A 17,334-nucleotide genomic window follows, 5' to 3' on the forward strand; every position below is an offset into this window, starting at 1 on the left:
TGACCCACGCGATCTATGGACTTCGCAGTGTGTGTACAGGCCAATGTATTTACAATAGCATAACTGCTCATAGATCAAGAGTTTCTGGGCACTGACGCACATTTTCTTATGCATGGAGATGAGGCAATTTGGAAAAATCTAGCCAATGTAGTTTTTGGTTTTTCGTTTGTTTTTTTTTTTTTTTTTTTTTTTTTTTTTGAGACGGGGCCTTGCTTTGTCGCACAGGCTGGAGTGCAGTGGCGCGATCTTGGCTCCCTGTAACCTCTGCTGTTTGGGTTCAAGCGATTCTCCTGCCTCAGCCTCCCAAGTAGCTGGGATTACAGGCGCATGCCACCACACCTGGCTAATTTTTGTGTTTTTAGTAGAGACAGGGTTTCAGCATCTTGACCAGGCTGGTCTTGAACTCCTAACCTCGTAATCCACCCATTTCGGCCTTCCAAAGTGCTGGGATTACAGGCATGAGCCACCATGCCTGGCCTACCAATTTAGTTCTTACTGATGCCTATTATGATACGATTTTCTGACCCCAAACTCAGGATACGTTGTCTGATCAATGTCTTGTCTGATGGGGGGACACTGAATTCCAGGACTGCTCCAGAAGACTTAAAATACATGTTTTAAAATCCCTTTTATTGAAATTCCAGACCATGAAAAAAAACCACAAAAGGTACTCTAAAATTGATCCTAAACCCAACTCCCCAGTTCAAAACTCAAGATGCTTTATAGAACTTATAACCAACTCTGTTGAAAACATTGATTCTCTGCATACACAGCACTCCTTACACTAGATGTGCAAGGACTTTTCCAAAACTATTCAATTCTCTAGGGAACACCCACTGGTTGTCCTATAACTTAATTCAATTTTAACATTATCTACCTGTAGTTAGTGTCAGATCTCACAAGTTCATGGGCTCAGTCCCACAAGATTTCCCCCAGTTCAGATGCCAATCACAAGTCTGGGCCTCCCATACTTCTGACCCACTGTCTATATTGGGGAATCCTATGACCACTCCCCTTCAGGTTTAATAATTTGCAAGAATAGCTATTAGAACTCAGGGAAATATTTTACTTTTGTTTGCCAGGTTATTATAAAGGATATTATAAAAGATAGAGATGGATAGCCAGACGAAGAGGTACATAGGAAGTGGTCCAGTAGGGTTCCAAGCATGGCAGCCTCTGTCCCTGTGCAGTTAGGGTACGCCACACTGTAGGATTGTGGATGCATTCACCAACCCAGAAACTCATCAAATTTCATCGCTCAAGAGTTTTTGTAGAACTTAATCTTCAAGCCCTCCCCCTTCCTGGAGGTGAGGGGATAGGGCTGAAAATTCCAGACCTCCGATTGCTTGGTCTTTCTGGTGACCAGCCTATCTTGAGGCTATCTAGGGACTCCACTGTAAGTCCTATCATTAGCATAAATGCAAATGTGTGTAAAAGGGTCTCATTATGAAAAACAAAAGACACTGTTATCATTCAGGAAATTTCAAGGGTTTTAGGAGCTCTGTGCCAGGAACTAGAAACAAAGACCAAATTTTTTTTATTATACCTCACCAACCCTCCATATAAACCATAATTAAATTTCCTAAATGCAAAAACTGTAAATATATATTCTATTACTTTTATGTCCTTGTGATAGTTAATTTTATGTGTCAATATGGTCAGGCTAAAGGATGCCCAGATAGCTGGTAAAACATTATTTCTTAGTATTTCTGAATGTACCTCTAAAAATGTTTCTGGAAGGGATTAGCATTTGCATCTGCAGACTAATACAGTAGTTCACCCTCATCAATGTGGCTAAGCTTCCCTAATCTGTTAAGGGTCCAAATCGAACAAAAAAAAATAGAGAAAGGGTGAATTCATTCTCCGTTTGAGAAGGGATGTCCATTTTCTCCTGCCCTTAGACATTGGAGCTCTTTGTGGCCCTTCAGACTTGAACTGAATTAACACCACTAGTTCTCCTCGTTCTTCAGCTTGCAGACAGCAGATCATGGAAATTCTCGGCCTCCATAATTGCATAAGACAATTCTCATAATAAATTGACCGATTGATCGACTGATGATTGATAGATTAGATAGATAGATAAATAGATGATAGATAGATAGACAGATGATAGATAGATAGATAGATAGATAGATAGATAGATAGATAGACAGATAGATAGATCCTATTAGTTCTGCTTCAAAACCTGGACCAATACAGTCCACTTGGTATTTAAGTTACTTTAATAAGAAGTAGGCTTTCATGAAATTTACTATCCTGGTTTAATTTCTTTAAAATAATTTTCCTTGAATTTTAACTTTTAGAAAAAAAATGAGAGATGTTTTCATTCAATCAGTTCTTTGACGCTGAAAAACTATTGTATAAATGGAAGGATGAGAATGGATTTTTCCCCCTACCTATCTCCAAGGCTGAATGAGAGCTGCTTATGACAAATAATGGGGTGGGCTTTAATGCAGATGTGTCTGAATCTCGGAAACTATATCTGTATGAAGACCCAGACAAAGGTAGCATGCTGAGTAGAGTTAGCAGAAAATACCTAGGAAATATGTAACTCTGAGGAGTTAATGTGTTTACAATTACAAAATCTTGTGTCAGTGGTTGTTGGCAAGGTGACTAGCATCTAATAGTAGAAAGGACCCAGAAATCCTCAGTGCCTGTATGCAGTTCAGAAGCTGCCTGTTTGACATATGTTACACAGTATTCTTTCCTTTGGATTAAAAAAAAAAACCCAAAAGAGGAAAAGTAAGGTCCCCTCTAACCACTAATTAAGCCCTATCCCCTTATCCGTCTCTCTCTCTATCCCCTCCATAGGTAACTGTTAAGAGTTGATATTTACTACTCCAGGTCTTTATAATTTTTATTACTTGTATTATCTCATGACTATATATAATTTTATTATCACTTTTGGGGTTGGGGGTTTTGTTTTACAATTGAAGTATATTTTACAAATAATAAAGTATACAAACTCTTGAGAATTCAGCTCGGTGTATTTTTTACCTATATGTTTCCACTTGGACAATCAATACTTTGAAACTTTCTAAACCCAGAAGGCTTCCTCAGGTCCTTTTCAAGTGAGCATCCCCTGACCCCAAAGGTAACCACTATTCTCAGCCTTTTACCACAGATTAATTTTGCCTAAGGTCAGATGCAAATTTTGGGACTAAGAAATCCCTTATCACTGCTGTTTGTGATTATGGATTATTTAAAAATTAGAATATGAACAATAAAATAGACTGGGTGTAAAATGGCATAGATATTTTTAGATGGTTCAAAAATCCTTTCAGTAACTTCCTTTGCTTCAGGGTCAAAGTGGTGAGGAGCAGTGCATGTGTACAGACAACAGATATTTCCTGAATTGATGCCTTCATTCTCTGGCCCACGGAAGGGAAGTCAGGTTGCCTTTATCCAAAATTCAGAGGAAAAGCCTCTGTAGGTTTCCAGAAGGTTAGGAGACTAGGCCTCATAACAAGTCTGTTTGAGGCTGTGGGGAGGGGCCTCGCCTAGGAGCCCTCCATCACTTGTGTATGCTACGAAATTTAAAAGTGGCAGCCTCAGCCGGGCGTGGTGGCTCACACGTGTAATCCCAGCAGTTTGGGAGGCTGAGGCAGATGGATCGCTTGGCTCAGGAGTTCAAAACCAGCCTGGGCAACATGGTGAAACCCCATCTCTACCGAAAATACAGAAAATTAGCCAGGCGTAATGGCACGCGCCTGGGGGTCTGAGGTAGGAGGATTGCTTGAACCCAGAAAGTCGAGGCTGCAGTGAGCCAAGATCGCACCACTGCACTCCAGCCTGGGTGACAAAGCGAGACCCTGTCTCAAAAAAAAAAAAAAAAAGTGATAGGCGTTAGTTACGTGGGTTGCACTATTCGGTATGTCACATCAAAGCCCAGAGTAGATCTGAACAACAGAAGAGACACACACCAAATGACCCACCATGCTATGACTCTAGCCCAGACATTTGGGGATGTTCAAGCTGTGTCCACTTGGGACATTGCCGTTACAACAATAACTAGCATTTACTGAGCATCCACTCTGGGTCAGGCATAGGGAGCTACACTCATGGACTTTTTAACAATGATTGCATCAGTGATGGACGGCATATACAACAGTGGTCCCCTAAGACTATAATACTGTATTTTTACTGTACTTTTTCTATGTTTAGATATGTTTAGTTACACAAATACTCACCATTGTGTTACAATTGCCTCAGTATTCAGTGCAGTAGCATGCCATGCAGGTTTGTAGCCTAGGAGCAATAGGCTATACCACGTAGTCTAGGTGGCTCTACCATTTAGGTTTTTTGAAGTACACTCTATACTTCCAAAATGTATATAAAATGCAATCATGTATTGCTGAACTATGGGGATACATTTGGCTATTGGTTACATTCAATCTTCTGTTACCTGGGCTGCACTATTATGTGTGTTACATCAGAGCCTCAATTTCTTTTTCTTTTTTTGAGACAGAGTCTCACTGGGTCACCCAGGCTGGAGTGCAGTGGCGCAATCTCAGCTCACTGCAATCTCTACCTCCCAGGTTCAAGCGATTCTCCTGCCTCAGCCTCCCATGTAGCTAGGATTAGAGGCATCCACCACCATGCCTGGCTAATTTTTGTATTTTTAGTAGAGACAGGGTTTTGCCATGTTGGCCAGGCTAGTCTCGAACTCCTGACCTCAGGTGATCCTCCCACCTCAGCCTCCCAAAGTGCCATTTCCTTGCAACAAAACAGCCAAATGTATCTCCATTGTTAAACAATGCACGACTATATTTTATATACATTATCCCAACCTGACTTCAACAATTATCTCATGTTTTTGGTATTATTATTGTTACAACCCTCATTTTACAGATAAATCACAAATCAAAAAGTTAAGTGATTTTCACAAAGATCGCAGATTGTAAGTGTTAGCCGACACTGGACCCAGGTCCGCCAAATTCCTAGCTTGGGATTTATTTTTGCCTGTGGTAAATTGATTGTAGTAATAGCCCCCAATTCTTTACTCCTCCCTAGGTCTGTGACCTTGCCATGTAACTCTACAGTTCCTGCCTATTTTGACTGCACTCAGCCACGTGACTTGCACTGGCCAATGATATGACACATATAGACTTGCAAAGCACTTTCACAATTGAGCTTACCTACTCTTACTCCTCTACCATGGCCTGATACCATGTGTGGGCTAAATAGAAATAGTACCAAGTCACCCTGGTAGTCCCACTGAGGCTGTCAGAAATCAACCAACAGCCAAACAACTCCCAAACATGTTAGTGAGCCCACCCAGATCATCTGAGTCCTGTCAAATTTTGAGCTAACCAAATTCTTCTTGTTGTAAGCCACTGAGGTTGTGTGGTTGTTGATGCAGAATTGTTGTGGCAATAGATGATTAATACGCTACACTGCCCCTGCAGTTAGACTGCCTAGGTTTGAATCCCAGCTCCAATACTAGTTGAGTGACCTTGGGAAGTTACTCAACATCTCTGTGCTTCAGTTTCCTGGAAATGAGGAATGTAGACGTATAATGTGGATTATTGTAGTATCTATTTCATAGGGTATTTCTAAAAATGTAAAAGCTTTTTTATGACATATAAATTATATAAAATACATTGTACAAACCTTTAGTGTACATATTGATGGATTTTTACATACACTTATACACATGTATATACGCTCATATAACCACTAACAAGATCCAAATATTTCAGATCTTCAAAATGTCCCTTTGTCCCTGCCTGATCAGTAGCTCCTCAAAAGTAAGCACTATTCTGACTTCCATCATCATGTATTAGTTTGGTCTGTTTTTGAAATTCATATAAACAGAATACAATATGTACTCTGTTGGGCTTACCATATTTCACTTGTGTGACTCTGTGTGAGATCATCCATACACTTCAGTATAGCAGTGGTTTGTTCCTTTTCATTACTACGTAATATTGCATGGCATGAATACACCATAATTAGTATCTATTCTGTTCACATTGATGGACATTTGAGTTTATTCCACTTTGGAGCTTTTATAAATAAAACATTACAAACATTCTTGTACATGTCTTTTAGTGGATATAAGATCTCATTTATATTTTACTCATATACGCAGGAGCAGAACTGTTGGATCATAGGTTATACATATGTTTAGCTTTATGAATGCTGCCAAAACAGTTTTCTAAAATGTTGTGCCAATTTACAATCCCATTAGCAATGTATGAGTGTTACGATTAATTCATATTCTTGCCTGCATTAAGAGATAAAAAGTCAAGTCATAGACTGAGAGAAGATTTTATAACAATATATAATCGACAACTTTCTGAAGAAAGAACTACAAATCAACTGACCAATCAAAAACTTCTACAAAAGCAATATAGACAATTCAATTAAAAATGGGCAAATGACCTGATCAGCTCTTCAAAAAAGAAGATGTTCAAATGGCATATAACAGGTTCATCAACATTTGTTATCAGAGAGATGCAAATTAAACCATAATGAGACAACATTACTATCAAGAATGCTAAAATTAAAACTACTGACAATGCCAGGTGTTTTGTTTTTAATAGATGGCATCCAACACTACACATCATTCAGCAACCTGTTGTTCAGTTAACATACAGGCTTAGAGAGCTGAACATGTTGCTACAAATATAACTAACTCATTCCTTTTAAGTTCTCTTTAGAATTCCGTAGTATAAAAATACCACAGTTCATTTCAACATTTCCATTCCAATGGAAATATACTGTTCCAAATGAACAGTAACGAACAATCATATATGCCTCCTTGTGCACATGTGCAAATGTTTCTCCAGAGTAGACAACAGGGGATAAAGTTTGTGTGTCACAGAGAATGTGTATTTTTAGCTTTAATCTTTACTAGAAAAATCACCTTTTCATCAGCTGTATTAATTGGCTGTCCTGCCAATAGTGTATGAGACATCTAATTTAAAAAATTAGATGTCATCCAATTTTTAATTAATTTTTTAAATTGATGTTTAAAGTGGAATATTATCTTAGTTTTGCTTTCTGTGCTTACTAGTGAGGTTAAACATCTTTTCATGACTTTATTGGCCATTTGTGTATCCACTTCTATGAATTGTCTTTTCATAACTTTGTTCTTTTTCTGTTAATTATTTATTTTTCTTACTAGCATCTATTTCTAATGCAAATCTTCAATATTTGGTGTGTTTTGTGAATATTTTCTTTCAATCTACTAAGTGTTTTCTAACTTATACTGATCTTTATTGTGACAAGGGTTTATAACTGTGATTCAATAAAACTTAGTATTTTCCCTTATGGCTTTTGTTTTTATTTCCCGTTTATGAAGGTCTTTCCTATACTAAAGAATGCATACATTTTTATAATATAGTTTTAGTATTTATCTTTTTAATACACTTGGAGTTTCTAGTATAAGATATGTCTGACTTTTTCTCCAAGTAGAGGGCCAATTTATTGAAAAATAAATCCTTTCACCTCTTATCTGAACAACGGAGTCATAATATACCAAATTTTATGTAAGATAATATATACTTCTAATCTCTGTTCTGTTTCATTGACTCACTTATATATCCCTGCACCAACACATTGTTTTAATTAATATAACTTTATTTTCTAGCAAGTGCTATTACAAAGCCCCTGCTTTTTTATTCCTTTCCGAAATTGCCTTGCTCTTCTAGCACATTTACTTTCATAAAATTTTTAGAATTATTCTGTTAAATTTGGCTTAAAAATCATACTTATATTTTTATTGCAGTTGGGATTGCATTGAATTTGTAGATTATTTGCAGTAAAATTGACATTTTAAAATATTGAGTATTTCTATCCATGAACATGGTTAATCTTCCTATTTATTTCTGTCTTTTATATCCTTCAGTAAAGTTTTATACTTTTCTCCACAAAAGTCTTATGGAACCTCTTTACATTATTTAAATTTTTGAATGAATTTTTGAAAATTTCTCCTATTAAATTTTCTTTTCTATTCCTTTTTTTTTCTTTTTTTAATTTTTGGAGATGAAGGTCTCACTTCATCACCCAGGCTGGAGTACAGGCATGATCATAGTTTCACTGCAGCCTCAAACTCCTGGGCTCGAGAGATCACACCTCAGCCTCCCAGCTAGCTAGGACTACAGGCATACACCACCATACCTGGCTAATTTCTATTCTATTTTCTAATGGGATATTACTGGTGTATAGGTAAGGAATTTTTGTTTGTTTGTTTGTTTGTTTTTACATAGTTTTTTTTTCTTTTTTTGTACTTCCTATACGAAGGTTCAATACATAGTATTTTCTAATAAATATCGTAACGTGCTTTTGGTATTTTCCTGATATTACCCATAATGGTGGAAAAGATTGAAGATAATATGCCAGCTACCAGTATCCCACAAGATTACCTGTGAAGAATTCATGAAAATATACTAAAATAAGTTTTCATAACAATTTAGTACAGAATGAGTCTCTATTAAACCTGTTCAGGGAATATGTTTCCAAAAATATCTCATTATAATATAAGTATTATCATCCATAAAATGATCTGATACCACATTCCACCCACCACACCAGCCCAGTCCCTCTAAGCTTCTATAACAAGTCCTCACTATCACTGCTTCCCTACTCTTCTCCTCGGCAGACTTCCCCCAGCATCTGATCTTGCTGCCTATCCCTTATATTCATCAGTTCTTCTCTTCTTCTCTCATAGAGCAGTGGTCCCATTAACATGGCAAGAAACTGTTTATTTGCTTAAATAGGCAAAACAGGAGAGGAAGGCTGCACTGCCCTTTCCCTTCCTAACCATGTCTAAATACTGGCTGCACTTAGTACAATTCTAAAATGGGGAGGGGGAAACAACCAGAGATATAGGTAAATTTAAAGATTCTTTCCCCTTGACTTCCTCTAGTTTCATCTTCAGAGTAATAAAACCAACCATAAAAACTAGTATTTATTAGGCCAGGCGCAGTGGCTCACACCTGTAATCCCAGCACTTTGAGAGGCCGAGGCGGCGAATCACGAGGTCAGGACTTCGAGACCAGCCTGGCCAACATGGTGAAACCCTGTCTCTACTAAAAATACAGAAAATTAGCTGGACATAGTGGTGGGCGCCTGTAATCCCAGCTATTCGGGAGGCTGAGGCAGGAGAATCGCTTGAACCCAGGAGGCAGAGGTTGCAGTGAGCCAAGATTGCACTACTGCACTCCAGCCCCTGTGACAGAGTGAGACTCCATCTCAAAACAAAATAAAACAAAACAAAAACTAGTATTTATTGAGCACTTACTAAGTGTCAGGCTCTGTGTGAGGTACTTTGTATTTATCATATTTAAGAACCCTAACAACCTTGTAAAGTAGAGAGTATCATTATCTTCACTGGGTAGAAAGGATACAGAAGTCCGTAGAAGAAAAATAACTTTCCATGTTGCATAGCCAGTAAGTTTGGTTAAGTTAGCCACATCTGAACCAGCCCCTGTTCCTCAACTCTTCTCTAACTCGATAACGTTGTGGGAAGAAAATATGGAGCAAAATAAACACTCTTTTATCTGACACTTATATATTTGTGTTTATGACATTAAAACCTAAAAGATTTTACACATGTCACTGCTCAACACAGTAATCACTGTTTTAGCCATGAAGTACACCCATATTTTGAACCCACTTCAGGACAGAAAATATCATCTCTTAGTGACAGGGGAGCACATATCTGGAGTTGTGCCAAAATACTACTGGTTCCCAAAATGCTCTTGGCCACATAAATGCAGAGAAAGAAAAGCATAGATGGGACTATGATATTTTACCTCACCCACCTTTTGTGGGATTCTATGAACTTCAGGCTGTGTGATCTTGAGCATGTCACTTCATTTCTCTCCGTATGTCTCAGCTGCCTCAGTGGTTAAACAGTGGTAATAATAGCACTTACCTAGTATGTTCCTGAAACTATTAAATAAGTACCTATATAGTGATCAGAAGAGCTGCTGGCCATTTCAAGTGCCATATGAGAATTCTCACCGTACTTAGATCCTTCATCATTCCGGGTGACAAAGTTCAAATCTACTTTTATTCCAACATCTCAAACTGGATTCCAGTTTGGGGAGTGGTTTGGAGATCCAATTTTGGGGGGTCTTCAAAAACTTTTAGAAGTTTTATTTTCAAACCAACTCGCTTTTCAAAGACAGTGGGATATATGTTTCTGATCCACTGAAAAGAGTATTTGTTTGGCTTAATTTCTCTCTCCTCCTGCTAAAAGCCACTCACTACTCAAGGTCTACTATGAATCTTTTAGGAAAATAAATACTTCTTAAAGGCTTTTCCTTTGAAGCAGACCATGGTGTTTTGACCAAGTACAAATCTTCATCAGTATATCCATGTTTCTGAAGCTGGCCTCCTGTGGCTAAACGAGCTTTGCTCCCACATCTTAAGTTTCTCTACAATTGACTCACTGGGAGCTGGGCTAACCTGTCCTAGCCTCCCTCACTTCCGCCAAATAAACACATTCCTGGTTCTCACCTGTGCAGTCCAGACCAGCCCTGCTGCCCTGCTGCTCTGCTGTAGCGGACTCCTGCCAAACTTTTGCTGAAGAAAACCTCAGAAACAGGAACAGGAAGCCTATTCAGGGATCAAGTTTCCTTGATATAGATCTGTCCTCTGTACTGCCTGCCTGATCCCTCATCGACCTTTTATTCTCCCACTCCTTGTGGCTTTATCTTCACTCTAACTCATTGACTTTGGGTGTCCTTGAACCAACTTTCTCTAATGGCAGTAGATTTCTTGTCTTCCAGGGCTCAGCCAGCTTTGTGACTAACCCCAGCCTGCCTCAACTGCCTGCTACCTTAGCTTGCTTTTGGCTTTGCAGTTTTCCTTGGCTACAAGCCCAAAGTAGTGACGTCATTCACCTGTACCCCAGGGCTGACATATCCCAACCTTTTCCCTTTATGTCCCTGTGAAATGCCCTGGCATCCTAGTTGAAGGAATCTCACTAAATAAAAAGGGTCAGAAAGAATTTTTTTACACTACCAGGATGTGAACGATATGATACGGCATTGTAAAGCCACAGAAAACACATTCAGAGGGTCCTGTTTATTCTTCACAGGGGTAATCTTGCTGTATTGGAGTTTCTAAAACAAAAGCATGCAGTTTTCAAATATTATTTTGAAGAAAATAACTCAGATAATCTGTGTCCATTAGTAGATCTTTTCATCTAGTAATAGGACCTCTATATATAAGATGAAAGAACAACAAACCACTTGTAATCCAGAGATTTGCATTCATATCATTTTTATACTACTGGCTGTGTGACTTTGGGCAAATCCTAATTCTTCCAAACCTCAATTTTTCACATATATAACATTGGGTCCAAAAACACCACTAAACTATAGTTTTTTGAGATTATGGGATGTGTCTTATTTTTATGAGACTCTTCCCCAAAATGTGGCCTAGAGAAAATGCTCCAAATTATTGATTTCATCAGACTGATAAAAGAATCAAATAAGTTGAAGTATGCATAACGACTTTGAAAATTATAAAGCACCATATAAATATTTTTATTATTATGAATGCATTGTGTGCCGAAACATTTTATAGAATTCAGAACATATTTCCCCAAAAACCCACGGTGCAATTCCCTATCCTTCAGATCACAAATTAGATGTTACCTGAAACATTTGTTTCCCCTCCTGTGTGCCTTCATCAGGCTTGTCCTGTCCCGCTTCTTGTATCTTTTTGTCTGAGCTCCCCACTAGATTGTAAAATTCTTGAGAACAGAGCCATATGGCCTATGTCTGGGTCGTTGTACATATTAATACTATAGCAATTAGTATATGCCAGTCTTCATCTTAAGTGCTTTACCTATAAATATTAACTCATGTAATCCTCACAAAATTCTACAACATGGAAATTGCTCTTACACCCATTTTATAAATGTGGAAACGGAGGCATGGAGAAGTTAAGTGACCTTCTCAAGCACACATAGCCAGTGAGTGACAGAGCTGGGATTTGGACCCAGATAGACTAATTCCACGGTCCATGCTGTTAACCACCATATTAGAGTGCCTTGGTTGGATGGGTAGGTGGGTGGGGAAGATATTCCATGTACCATTTGTCCTTTGTTATCTCTACTTCCAGACAAGACAATAATGTGAAAAAGCAAAGCTGAGGTTTTATACCCCACCATAAATAAGCTACCCAAAGGATTCTGGTGAGCTTGGAAACTACAGCTTTTAAGCCAAAATGACTCCTATCAACAAAGACACATTCACTTCTCCAGCCTGCCCACTTACACAATTTCCACTCTCCTCCCTCTCCCTCCTTCCCCTGTCCCCCAACAAACACATTGACTATGCACTGGATACACTGTCAGTCTGGTCAATTAATTTTGCTATGTACTTCTCCCCCTACGTATCTCACTCCATCCTATGATTTCAAATGTCCTCCAAAAAAAATTATCTTTCATACTTTTGTCCAATTTAAATCTCTATATTGAACTGCACACTAGACATTTTTACTTGGATATTTTACAGGACAGGCCTCATATTCAATGGATATTCAATTCAACATATCCAAGTCAGGACAAATGAGATTCCCCTTCAAGCGGAAATAGCAGTGTTTTTTCTAAGGGTAAATAGCAGCAAGCACCATTACTAGGTACTCTAAATAAAAACCTGGAAATCAAGTTGGTCATCCCATCTTTGCATCTTATACCTACTCAGTAATTCATGAAACCCAACAATTCTCTTAACAGTATCTTAACTCCACTCCCACTCCCTCTCAGCATTGTAATCTAAGGCACCAAATCTCTCCTCTGGACAATTCTAAGAGCTTCCTAACAAAAATCCCATTTTCATTCTTGCTTTTCTCTAATCTACTCTAACACAGCAGACTCAAAAAGAAAATCATCCCTCAGCTTAAGTCCATTCAAAACCTTCCAGATGCTTTGTGGAGAAAAACAAAATCTTTACTGTGGCTTGCAAGACACTGGGTGGTTCTGCTCCCATCAACTTCTGCAACTTTAACTCATGTCTTTCATTCCCTGGCTTACTAACCTTCAGAACTTAGGGATCTTTCATGAATTCCTTGAATCTGCTAAGTTCTTTCCTGTTTCTTCTAGGCTTTTGCACATGCTTTTCCTTCTGTTTGGAACTCTCTCTTCCTTATTTACTATTTAGTCAATCCCACATTTATCTTTTAAGCCTCAGCTAAATGTCACTCCAATGAAGAAGTTACACATGTTCACCCACACATGCAGACTACATTAGGTTCCCACATTATACATTTTCATGGCATAATGAAATTTTTCTTCACTACACTTTGTTGCACGATGTATTTCCCTTTGATGGCCTCATCAAAGTTTATTATATGTATGATTATTTATTTTAGTCTATCTTTTCTGATAAACTATAAGTTCCATGAAGTCAAAGACCAGTCTTGTTCACTGTTCTGTTTACAGTGCCTAGCACACATCCTTAAATGAATGAATGAATGAACCAATGCTATCCTGGTAGTTTGGAGTGAAATAATAACAATAGACATTCAAGGTACACTTTTTTATTTTATCCTCATAACAACTTTGTGAGATGGTATTATCACCCTTTGACAGGTGAGGAAGCCAGTGTTCATAGAAATGGGGTTAGTTGCCCAGATTGCATGAGACACGGCTGGTATACAATCCAAATCTGTGTGTTCAATAGCTCAATTCCACTGAGCAATGAGCTACTTCCCAAGTTATTGTAAAATTTATTCTTCCAGGAACAGGGATAATTGCGATCACTTCACTTTTTAAAGAATAAGTTATTGCCTATGAAAAAAATTTCTCCAGATGCTTTGTCTTTTATAAATGCTGGATAATATTAGTATCTCTTTGGCATTTACAGGGAATTCTTCGGGATAAGCAAAACCAGTGTACCACCACTTTCCATTTAAAGTAAAGCCCACTAAAATCATTAGGTAAAGTCCTGATAAATTAAGAAGTATTTCACATTCATTGAAATGAAAACACATAGAGAAAGAAACTGAGTGTATTAAAGCAAATTACACAGAAAAAGGAAGTTGGTGAGACAAAGGCATGAACTAAGAAAATGGAAGAGATACTGGAAGAAAGAGAAGACAGATAAGTACAAGGACACATGGAAACAAAGAAAAACAGACTACTCAAGTCCCTGGGAGAGTCCAGAGGAGCACATGGCAAGAAAGATGCTGCTTCTGCTTCAAAGCAAAATAGTAATGTTTCTGACTATCAAAGAGTTTAGTAGCTAATAGCCAGAGCACCTGATGACTAGAAGGTTTGCTCATACCAAGGTTTTAGAATTGATTGGTCAGTCAAAATTTAAATATAACATTTCCTATTTGCGTCTAATGTCTTTGTTTGCAACATGGGTGAAAGTGAGAGGAAATTTGAGGATAGGAGTTTCTCCTCTGCTAGGCCAAAGTGTGTGTGGCCCCATCTCCAGTGCCCTATTCCCCACTTCTGAAACCAGACTGGGATTTGTCCTGATCCCCTGAGTTCTTACACAGACCTGCTACAGTCAGTCCATTTTCTTTTTTAATTCTGAATGTTTTCTTATCCATAGAATGGAGATAGACATTCTGGGCTGGTCTTTCTCAATGCTATTTGGCTCATAGAATCTGAGAAGTGGGAAGGAGTTGAAAGAAGAATGTTTAGTGTAACCTCAAACTGGACGTGTGACTCTCCACTGCATTATCCCACCCAGCCACCACCCCTAATTAGTTCTTTCACCCCTCCCTCAATTCCAACACTTTATTAAATGTTAGTTTTTTATAATTACTTACACTGTAAAATAGTTTTTCTAGGATTATGTTATATTCACATAAATGGAAAGATTTTGAGGTCTTTAAAAATTATGGTGATACAGTTCCTACTTTATGCATTATGCACAAGAAAATATAAATGAAGGATAAGTTAAAATAACAGCATGAGGTTTGCAAAATATTTTTAAGAAAATCTAAATTTCCAATGTTGTTTTGGTATTCAAAGGAAAAATTAAAAAGTAAGTTGCATCCTTGGAGACAACATCCCTGTATAGCAGTGGTTTCCAAGGTGTGGTCACTGGTTTAGCTGCAGTAGCAGCATCACCTGGATATGTATTAGAAATTCAAAATCTCTCCAGGCTCCAGGTAACTGAGAGGGAAAAAAAATAAATTCAAAATCTCTGTCCCACACCAGATGTACTGAATCAGAAACTCTGAGGTTGAAGGCCAGCAATCTGCTTTGTTATAAGCCCTGCCCCTTGAAGTTTGAGAACCACTGCTTTATGCCATGAAGTAGAAGGCTTGGATGTAGATGTGTTGAGGGAAGTAATAGGAATACAGCGAGTGTGTTGGTGTGTTTTCGTTATTAAAAATGAGAATAATATTAGATTGAACTATATGATGTTGCCAATAGTCAACCATTTCTGCCCTACATAAAATATAATATAGAATTCAACATAAAAATGTATATTTTAGGTTGATAATCAGTGTGATAAGAACTCATGAACTTATGAAATTTTCATAAATGTTCCCTAGTGGTCTAAAACCAACCTGATCATGGCTTCTAATCTCAGAAATGAGCTCTAAAGTAATTACAGGTATGCCTTCTCGTATCCAATAGAGATCATTGGCAGGCAGCCTCCAGCATACATTTCTTGTAAGAAAGTAAGTACTATAGTTGTCTTTCTCCAATAATTAAGACAATCAAGGAAATACAATACCTACATGTTTGCCTGCACATATCTCTGGGCCAAAATAGCAACTGACTGTATTCCCATGCCCTTCTTCTTTCAGGCATATGCCTCCCTCTTCCAAAATGTTCTTCCTTCCAAGCTGTTTTTATAAGCAATTACATGCTTATAAAATAACTGACTTCTAGGATGAGATGGAAATTAGCACAGGGCTCACCAATAATTCTGAAGCAAAGCACGAAAACTGAAGCTCTTAGCTGGAGTCAATGCAAACGAAGAGTGAGTCCCATGTTTCTCTTGTCATCCTGGGTTTATCAGTTAATATGATGCAGTAGACTCTGTTACTGGATATGGCCTAGAAAGAAAAACAACACACCTTCTGTTCAATCTATGTTAACTAGATGAGTAATGTTGAACCAGTTGAATATGTTAAATGCACCTTACAATATTTGAGATCTTCAAAAGAAAAAGATGGAGCTCACATTGGAGGGGAAGAAGGAAGAAAGAGGAGGAATGGAAAGGGGAGTAGAATGCTTTTCTTGGGTGTACATGCCTTCTTCTCAAATTACAGTGACAGTGTTTGAAAGATCAGAATTCTGTCATATATACCCTTAAACAACAATGTCCCTCACCAGTATATATGTGAGTAATATATATACTGGTACGTGATGGTATACCATCATGGTAAAGGTAATCAATAAGTAGTCAATACTCATAAATTAAAGCAGAGACAGAAAAAGTAAGGGATCTACAAATTTCCATTAAACAATTGTTTGACACCATATTAAAGATTAGTTAGTGAAGACTCTTTAGCCATTCAAATTTTAAAATAATTATGCCCATTCTTACCATCTGTTCCCTATCACAAATTGATGATATTATGATCAAAGTGCCTGCCCAGTTTGGAAATAATCCACATACTCAAGAGATCACATTTGTGTGTGTGTGTGTGTGTGTGTGTGTGTGTGTGTGCATGTGTGTGTGGAATATTAGTGCTCTGACTTTTGGTTGGCTGTCACTGACTTGTTTGGAGAAATGAATTCATGCTTCTCAGTTCATTTCCAGAGCAACAGACAGATGGATAGTAACCTGCCAGATCAAATTCAAGGTTACAGTATACTTGAAGAGTTTGTGGTTATGTATTTTCTTCTTAATGACAATCTCAATCTTACCTCCTTATCAATACCATGTGACCTCAATCAGCCACCTGAGAGTTGAGGGCATTGCCACTTTGCAACCAAACTAAGGTGTGATATGAGTTCTACAACTTATCAAGAGCCTGGAGATCTTGAGATAATTAGAACTAGGTAAAGGCAATAGATTATGTATCTGTTCTTTCTTAATTATTCTTGCATACCCTCAATAGAAAGGTGAAAATTTTGTTCTGAATGTGTATGTATATTTGATCATAAGAGTGGGGACAAAGCTAGCTGTTAGTCACTGTGAACCAAAGATACTTCCATCTGGTCAGTTTTGTCTGTCACCCAAGTGTTAAAATTGTATTCTACTCTAAATAAGACAGAAATACTTGTTTCTATTAATTATAAAAGCCTCACCATATTTAAAACTTTTAGCCTGGCCTTTCTGATCTAGTCAAATAAAATATTGGGTTAAAAGGTGCTTAACTTAAAGTAACATGAGGTCAGCATAATTCTTCACACAGAGATACACACACACACACACACACACACACACA

General features: G+C 37.9%; 1 long non-coding RNA gene across 1 annotated transcript in view; it reads right to left on the reverse strand.

Moving 5' to 3' along the window:
• The window catches only part of LOC129525837 (uncharacterized), a 112,511-nt gene extending 96,524 nt beyond the window's left edge, over window positions 1–15,987 (reverse strand). Inside the window, exon 1 of the long non-coding RNA XR_010129380.1 lies at window positions 15,856–15,987. This is a non-coding gene — a long non-coding RNA (uncharacterized lncRNA). The remainder of the gene's footprint in view (window positions 1–15,855) is intronic.
• Between the last annotated feature and the right edge of the window lie 1,347 nt (window positions 15,988–17,334).

This window comes from Gorilla gorilla, chromosome 10, assembly GCF_029281585.2.
Source record: "Gorilla gorilla gorilla isolate KB3781 chromosome 10, NHGRI_mGorGor1-v2.1_pri, whole genome shotgun sequence".
In the NCBI taxonomy this organism is placed as follows: Eukaryota; Metazoa; Chordata; class Mammalia; order Primates; family Hominidae; genus Gorilla; species Gorilla gorilla.